General features: G+C 34.6%; 1 protein-coding gene and 1 pseudogene across 1 annotated transcript in view; both read left to right on the top strand.

Moving 5' to 3' along the window:
• The window catches only part of LOC129444021 (uncharacterized), a 61,951-nt gene that overhangs the window by 46,857 nt on the left and 7,614 nt on the right, over positions 1 to 7,480 (top strand). The gene's annotated exons all lie outside the window — the stretch shown is intronic.
• On the top strand, positions 1,639 to 4,774 carry LOC129444017 (uncharacterized; annotated as a pseudogene).

Genomic DNA, 7,480 nt, shown 5'->3' with positions numbered 1-7,480 from the left:
TACTGTTGCCTCACAGCAAGAAGGTCCCTGTTTCAATCCCCGGCTAGGGCAGGTGGCCTTTCTGTGTGGAGTTTGCATGTTCTCCATGTCAGTGTGGGTTTACTCCAGGTACTCCGGTTTCCTCCTCCCAGTTAGGCAAATTGGAGATGCCAAATTGTCACTCCCCCAACCTGTGTATTGATCAACTTGTCTGAATAAAACTTGTGTATGGATTAACTGGTTCTCCCCATGAATATAGCCGTAGATGCTGGAATGGCGTAAAGAAATAAAGAAAGAAGGAAAAGCGTGAGGATGCGTAACAGTATCGTTTAGTGACACACGTTTCACACTTTCATTAATAAATGTACATGTGAAGCACATACCATTAGCATGTAAACTTCATTAGTCATGAAAACTTCATAAAAAAGACTTCATCAGTGAAAGAGAACAATGTGTAAAAAGTAAAACTGAGCGACAGAAACCATCAAACACTGAGACGGAACATTGAAGTTTCCCGCCACACCTCAGAGGGGTATTATGGATTATAATTGCAACAATATTACATTTTTAACACAAATGAAGTGGTTATATTGTGAAAATAGATTTTATTTGTAACATTTTATTAAAATATATATAACTTTATATATTTAAGAAAAAAGTCGTTTCTTTCAAATTCATGTCTGTGGTGTTACGACAATGGATGTTGCCCTTTTAAGTAAAGGAGGAAATATATTTGGACTACTTCATTGGTCAGTGCAGGTGCAATTTCATCTGTCACATTTTTTTAGTGTCTGTGTCTCTGTGATGTTATGTTTACAACTTGCAGATTTTAATTTTTTTTTTTTTTTTTTTTGATAAATAAATACATTAATATTTCCTAAATGTCGCCTTATCCTGAAATCATCATGATGGCAGCCTCCATTTTAGGAAACTTAAGAAGACTGGATTTAGGCTAATTTGTCTGTGGTGTTAGTGTCTGTGTGGTGTTACTAAGTGTCTTTTTACTCCAAATATTGGTAACACCACAAAATGTTATTAAGCTTCAATTTTAATTGATATAGCAATTTAAAATAATTTAAAATGCATAACAATACATTTTATTAAAAGAAAACAAAGAAGCATTTTTTAAAATTTCTGCCTCTAATTTGTCACCACAATTGAACAATGACCCAGTTGTGTTCTTCTCTATAATATGACGCGTGCTATTTAATTGACTGTCCCTTATTCTTGATCTGGTAATCTTCTCTTTCCTGTTCCTTACAGCTCTTTTCTTCACTCAGTGTTTGTATTTTAATGATAAAATCAGACTGATGTTCCCATTCTTTAATAATTATTTTCTTTACAATGTCTTATCATTATACCTTTAAAAGTTTGATGTTTTGTCTTTATTTTGTTTCTTCAGCACTTGTTGAGTTTATCAACTTCTTCTTTCCTCCTTATGCCTATATGTGTAAATCTCCAATCGCTATTGCAGGTGAAGACTGTATTCCTTGACACTGGTAAAAATCAGAATTGTGACATCATTACCACATCATGAAGAAACATAAATTTTCTTGTGTAATGAATGAGAGATGAATGAAGTGTTGAGTGTCTTTTCTCTCCAGTACAGCAGGAGGCGCTCTGCAGCTCATTAGTCCGCCAATAAACCCACTAAAGAAAGAAAGAAAGAGCTCGCGTGTGATGTGTTTGTGTATCTTCAGTGATTTTCTCTCTTGACTGTTTTATTGAGTGTAAACAGAGTCTTGTCTCTGTGTATTTTAGTGTTGATTATGGATGTGATGTGCTGTAAATCAGGAACTGATCGGGGCTTACAGGATGAGGAATCTACTGATCAAACCTCCACAGAGTCTCTGGATTCTGTCTGTAACGCTGGAGAACAGCAGCAGATCCTGCAGACCAAACTCAACATGTGTTCAGTCAAACTCTTTGACTGCTCGAACCTCATGATGAAGATTAAAACTGAACCTACAGAAATAAAAACTGAACCAACAGAAGATGGATATGAAGACAATGACGATGGTCATAATTTTTATCTGTCAGGTAAATTTATATCTCCCCAATTGTTGCATTTTTACTATTTTTAACCCCAAATGTTGCGGGCCCACACAAACTGTTTATGTTGCTCTAAGTGTGTAGTTTAAATTCATCTTTTTGAGAAAGAAAATGACGGAGTGAGAATTTTGTCAAATGTAAGGGACCCACAGATGAGATCAAGTTGTTAATACACATTTATAACACTAATAGCATACTGTACACCTAAAATAATCATAACAATGGAAAGCTCCAAGAATGTATTTTTCAAATTTCTAAAACTTTGTGTTAATAGTTATGCAATAATATTTTTTTCACAAGAGTATGCAGCAAACAATGACACCAAGTGGCATTTGTTTCGTAAAAACCACCATCTATTTTTTAAAACTATTTGAGATTTGTGGCTTTTTATTAGGGATTTGGGTATGAAGCAATTTGTTTTATTTGTTTTTTTTTAAATATAAAATAAAACTTTATTGTAGGGGGGTGCACAATAGTTGACAGGAGGTTTGTAATATTGCAAAACTAATTTCCCCAAATTGCCAGAGCTATACACAGTAAAATCCCTGAAATTAAATTAACACCAGCTCTGTGTTCATATGGGTACCACCAGCAGGGTGTCGAAACCAACAATGAAGTAGGGATGCTCATATTGACCAGTTTACCACTAACCGAAGTAAAGCACGCTCATCAAGTCATCTTATATATCTTGTGAATAGAAACACAACAAGCTAAATTTTATGTTAACCCTTTTCCATAGTAAATTATTATAAGGAAAATGTGGTTTTAAGTATAAATTCAGTATAAATTTGATTTAATCAATATGTAATTACCCAATCAGCTATAATACCAACACTGACAGCTGTCTTCTCTCTCTCTGTGTGAATATAGAAAATATACTGAATCTCAATTCATCCTACTTTATATAAATAAAAGTCAATTTATTTTTTCATGTTTCTGTCAGATGTAAAGAGTGAATTATGTTTGGATGGAGAAATAACGTCCTCGACTCTTTCCTGCGTCAGCGGTGGAGAGACATTGAGATATTTAGAGAGCCATGAGAGAAAACACACAGAACATGAACATCATCTGAAGAAACACACTAATGAGAGACTGTATCAGTGCATATCACACAAAACACTACACACTGAACAAAAACCCTATCAATGTTCACACTGTGATAAACGTTTCAGTCATAAATCTCAGCTGATAATCCACGAGAGAGTTCACACTGGAGAGAAACCTTACGTCTGCTTTCAATGTGGGAAGAGATTTTCGAATTCATCTCATTTAAATGTTCATAAGAGAGTTCACACTGGAGAGAAACCTCATCACTGTAATGTTTGTGGGAAGAGTTTTAGTCAACGTGTCAGTTTAGTGAGACACCAGAGAACTCATACAGGTGAAAAACCTTACAAATGCTCTCATTGTGGAAAGAGCTTCTCTGGTTTAAGTTCTATTAAAGTCCATCAGAGAGTTCATACTGGAGAGAAACCTCATCACTGTAGTGTTTGTGGGATGAGTTTCAGTCGACGTGACAGTTTAGTGTCACACCAGAGAACTCATACAGGTGAAAGACCTTTCAAATGCTCTCAGTGTGAGAAGACTTTTGCTCAGTCAGGTTCCTTAAAAGCCCATGAGAGAATTCACACTGGAGAGAAACCTTACAAATGTAATGTCTGTGGGAGGGGTTTTAGGCAACATGCTAACGTTTTAAAGCACCAGCGAGTTCATACAGGAGAGAAACCTTACGTCTGCTCTCAATGTGGAAAGACTTTTACTCAGGCAGGTCACTTAAAAGTCCATGAGGGAGTTCACACTGGAGAGAAACCTCATCCCTGAAGTGTTTGTGGGAAGAGTTTCAGTCGACATGAACATTTAGTGAGACATCAGAGAACTCATACAGGTGAAAAACCTTACAAATGCTCTCAGTGTGAGAAGTCATTTGCTCATTCAGCTTCCTTAAAAGCCCATCAGAGACTTCACACTGGAGAGAAACCTCATGACTGAAGTGTTTGCTAGCTTTCTAAAGCACGAGAGAACTCATACAGGTGAAAGACCTTACAAATGCTCTCAGTGTGTGAAGACTTTTACTCAGTCAAGTAATTAAAAGCCCATGAGAGACTTCAAACAGGAGAGAACCTTTATGTCTGCTCGATCTGTGGAGAGAGATTCTTACTCTGGAAGTTTTCAGCATCATCAGAAGAAACACGCTAAAGAACAAAGTACACTGAAATCATTGTAGTGTTTGTCTTTACACACTGGTTGTGTATATTCGATGTGAATATTTGATTCGATAATGTACTAGAACAGTGGTTCTCAAACTTTTATGGCTGAAGTACCCCTTTTTATGATTTTTTCAAGCCCCCTTAACCAGTCAACAACATTTGGTTTTGAGATACAGCGAAATGAGAGTGAGACAGTTATTATATCTGATGCCCCAGAGCAGGTTTATTGCTTATTAGTATTCATCACGAAACTGGTGGTATTTTTGAGGCTCTGGTTTGTTTTTTCTTTTTAGCATTCTCTTTTAAGAAGCCACCTCTCATAACTTTTATTATTTCGCGCAGACATTGCTCCTGATTTTGGATTCAGGTCTCAATAAATACTGTTAATGATCTCAGTACTGAACATATATTAACAAAATGTTTAAACTTACAGCAGTAACAGTATAGCAAAGTATAAACTGCAAGCTATAAGTTGAATATGGCAGTATTAAAGATTAGTCTGCTGGCCTCTGCTACTTCAGCTGGTTAGCGGTGCACAGCAAAATCCCCGGTGTTAAATACACACTGTGGGTGTATATATAATCCACTCCCAGATGGGTGTGTATAAAGACTGGTGTTAAAATTTAACACTGAAGCAGTGTTGAAGTTAATGAGATGATGAGGTGATGATTACGACATTGATGGTGAACACCTGCTGGTCATTCTGTGTCAAATTAACTAAATTTTCCTGGATTTTTTTTGGAGAAAGTAATACTAAAATTATGAAGAAAGACAAAATGCAATAGATGAATTAAGGAGAAATCCCCAGTATTAAATGAACATTGTTGGGTGTATGACTCCAAAAGCTGCAATCTTTCACGTTTGCCTCTCTATAATCATCTCTGTTAAAAAAACTAAAATTATAACTTGCAGCGTTATTTTCTAAACCGGGATGATAAGTTTAACTTCTAAACAGCTGTCAGAACAAAATACAAGCATCCACACACATGATTTAGTAGACAAATCTTCCTTCTGACGTGATGTAATCACAGAATGTATCACATTAAATCTTAAGTTTGTGTTTGTTATGGGTTCATTTGAAGTCACCATTATTGTGATTAACGTTTCCTTTAGTTAGGCATTCTTCCTTTAACCTTCACTAAACTCATTTTCCTCTTTTAGCAATTGTAACATTGTTTTATTAAGACTGTTTGTTCATTGCTAGATGTAGAGGGAAAACTTTTCATAGTATCTGAGATTGGTTATTTATTTTATTCTTTACCAATCATTAAAACATTTGAGCATAAATAAATGATAAAGACAACAATGCAAATACAAACATGCTCTATGAAAGACACTGTTCTGTAAGACTGCTGTAATGCTTTAGTTTTTTTTTTTTTGCTTAAGAGAGACATCATAACTTCTGATACAAATCTCAACAAGGGTGACAGTAAATGGTACGAAATTTGCACAATTTTGTCATGTCACAATGCATTATGGGAGTTATGAATGAGTTTTATACAATCCTGGTACCCAGCATGCATTGCGGCATGAAGCTTTGTTGTTGATTGTCACCATGATTGTGTTTTATAGGCTGATTGTTGATGTCTCAGTGTGTCTGACTGACATCACAGATTAGATTTCGGTGAAAAATATTAACCTTGAGGCTATATGGATTTCATGGGGTGGACCAAATATAAAATTATACACTTATATTCAGTGGTTATTCTTTTGTATGAGAACATTAAACCACAACACTTATGTTTTCATAATAATAAATATAGTAACAGTTATAGACTTCATTTCTCTCCTCTTCCTCTGCTCTAACAGAAGTGTTTAATAAACACACTGCCACAGTGAGCAGAAAAAAACTAACAATAAACTTTAAAACCCAAGTACCCAACTAAAGGAAACATTAATCGGAGCAATGGTGACTAACTTTACTAACCAGATTTACAGCAGTTGTATCGAAGTTATCCATGTAACTCTGCAAGCAAGTTGTAATTTTAGTTTTCAAACAGAGATGATGATAGTGTTTATTTAACTGTGGGGATTTCATCTATTACATTTAAATATTTTGTCTTTCTGCATTATTTTGGTATTACTTTATCCAGAAAAAGAGTCATCAAAATAAAAAAAATTAAAGACAGGGAAAATTCTAAAATTAAGGTTGATTTGACACGGGGTGACAAGCAGGTGTTCACCATTGGTGTCTTGATCATCACTTCATTATCTCATGCTTCAGTGTTAAATTTTAACACCAGTCTTTATACACACCCATCTGGGAGTGGATTATATATACACCCACAGTGTTTATTTAAAGGGGTCATATGATGAAAATGTTAGCATTGCCACTTTGTAGGTGTGAGCAAAAATAGGTCATTGAAATTTGGCTTTCATTATGATGTCATAAGGATATCTTATTAGAATAATACCGCCTCCTTAATCTGAACTCTCCAACCACTGCACTGCTGTTTAGTGCAGAGAGAAAGAGAGAGAAAAGAAGGACATGACAGCACAATTGAGTTTGAATTACAACAAACCACCATCATTGTGATCAGTGTTTGCACTTTATCCGCTCATTTGCATTTTAAAAAACACACCCAAAACGACACATTTTTGGACTTGACAGCACAATAGAGTTTCAATTACAACAAACCACCAGCATTGTGATCAGTGTTTGCACTTCATCCTCTCATTTGCATTTTAAAAAACACACCCAAAACGACACATTTTTGCTCAAACCTACAAAGTGGCAATGCTAACATTTTCATCATATGACCCCTTTAACACCGGGGATTTTGCTGTGTGTCAGGTTACAAATGAGTGTGCATCAGTCGACGCACCGCGATGCGCTATTATCAGATTTGTTTGCACCCATGCAATTAAACATACATTTGAACAAATATGGCATAAATATATATTTAAATAGATTGGCATTCATATTAAATTGAAAATAAACCTTTGAATTATCGATTTTGTGTGGAATACAGCTGCTTTCCCAAGGTCATTATGGAAGATTTAATGAGGTACATTTAAATAAAACTCAAACATATTTACAACACTGACAGATGTCACTTACTTGAATATATATATATATATATATATATATATATATATATATATATATATATATATATATATATTCATATATATATATATATATATATATATATATATATATATATATATTCATATATTCACATATATATATATATATATATATATATATATATATATATATATATATATATATATATATA

The sequence above is a fragment of the Misgurnus anguillicaudatus genome, chromosome 3 (genome assembly GCF_027580225.2).
Source record: "Misgurnus anguillicaudatus chromosome 3, ASM2758022v2, whole genome shotgun sequence".
Lineage (NCBI taxonomy): Eukaryota > Metazoa > Chordata > Actinopteri > Cypriniformes > Cobitidae > Misgurnus > Misgurnus anguillicaudatus.
This window is presented reverse-complemented; position numbering and strand designations above follow the sequence as displayed.